The 1,298-nt window shown below is 36.9% G+C and overlaps 1 long non-coding RNA gene across 1 annotated transcript; it reads right to left on the bottom strand.

Annotated features, from left to right (window-relative positions):
• Nucleotides 1–257: 257 nt before the first annotated feature.
• On the bottom strand, nt 258–1,084 carry LOC149990827 (uncharacterized). The gene is made up of 2 exons (XR_016508643.1): nt 941–1,084; nt 258–611 (listed from the first exon to the last, which is right to left on the bottom strand). It is a non-coding gene; the product is annotated as an uncharacterized LOC149990827 (long non-coding RNA).
• Between the last annotated feature and the right edge of the window lie 214 nt (nt 1,085–1,298).

Below are 1,298 nucleotides of genomic sequence, written 5' to 3'. Positions count from 1 at the left end.
TTATTGGGACAAATGGAAGGTATCCTGTACCTTAAAAGTTGATATAAGAGAGAGAAACTGGGGTAATTTTTAGAATCAGATGCCAAAAGTTAGTCAAAAACAAGTGTCAGATCTAACTCAATGAAAGCTGTGTTCCCCAGTGCAGTCAGTTATCTCAGAAGTATTTGTTAAGAAGTGTTGGCCCAGGAGATGTTTAAACTGTATCTTTGGTCCTGAAATAAAGCAGGCAGTTAAATAATTTCAAAATGTGCAAAACAGACATTCTCCTTCATTTACCAAGACTACAAGTCACCATTCACATGATCCACAAGCCCTTCATATTAAACAGCCACACAGGTGAGAACCAAATTCAGGTTTCCAACAAAAATGGTAAAGTGTTATTGGCAAAAGCCGCAATTTGCTATGGCAGCTTGTCAGGTAGTATGAAATTAAGTCTCGCTCCCTCTGCAATTCCTGCCTTGACCTTGAACTCTCACATTCTACTTGGATGAGAGCCTAGGTCAGAGGACGTCAAAGCCAACAACCGCTTACTCAACAGGGCATTGTGTCGCTTCAGGTACACGATAATGTCTCCTTGCTTCTCAACAATTTCTTCTAGACTTGAAATAGTCCTGCAAAGAATCAAGATATTAATAGGTTACACATATTCACCAATTCTCACTAGTCTTTTTGCAGATGGGTCCCTACCAGTTGAAAACTGGTGAAAGTACAGCATATTGCATTTGTTACTTTTTTGTAGATATTTATAAGCCAAGGCAATATTCCAAAATGAGATTCTTTCATCTGACTGAAGCACCGTTAAACCTAATTCTAAAAGCACCTATGCAGTCATAATTCCCAAGCAGAATGGCTTCTAGTCTTCTAGGGGTAGGGGTGGGGTGACGGGGGGGTGTAGTACTTAATTCTCTCTCTGAACTGTTTCTTTCCACCCAAAGCTTACCTGAATCCAGTCTCTGAAGTACTATTGCTGGGGTAAGCGTAGACTTTTTCTTCTTCAAGTATATCAGGCTGTGGTTTGGCTTTATTAAATTTTCGAATCTTCACTAAAATAATAAAGTCACTGTCAGGTTATCTAATTATAAAAGTGTTTCTATTTCCATTTATTCAAATTATATTAATTAGTTCTTTTCAAAAATGTTAATATGAATAAAAATGCTTCATAAAGAGAATAAACACGATCACTTATTGATATACTCAAACATTTGAAAGTTACTATGTGCCAAGCCTGAACTAAGCACTGTGAACACAGTGATTATTGTTATTATTGATGATAATAACGGGTATAATTTTTTTGTGGA

The sequence above is a fragment of the Furipterus horrens genome, unplaced genomic scaffold, assembly GCF_987537825.1.
Source record: "Furipterus horrens unplaced genomic scaffold, mFurHor1.1.pri manual_scaffold_17, whole genome shotgun sequence".
Classification (NCBI taxonomy): Eukaryota; Metazoa; Chordata; class Mammalia; order Chiroptera; family Furipteridae; genus Furipterus; species Furipterus horrens.
Note: the sequence above shows the minus strand (reverse complement) of the source record. Positions and strands in the feature narration are given on the sequence as shown.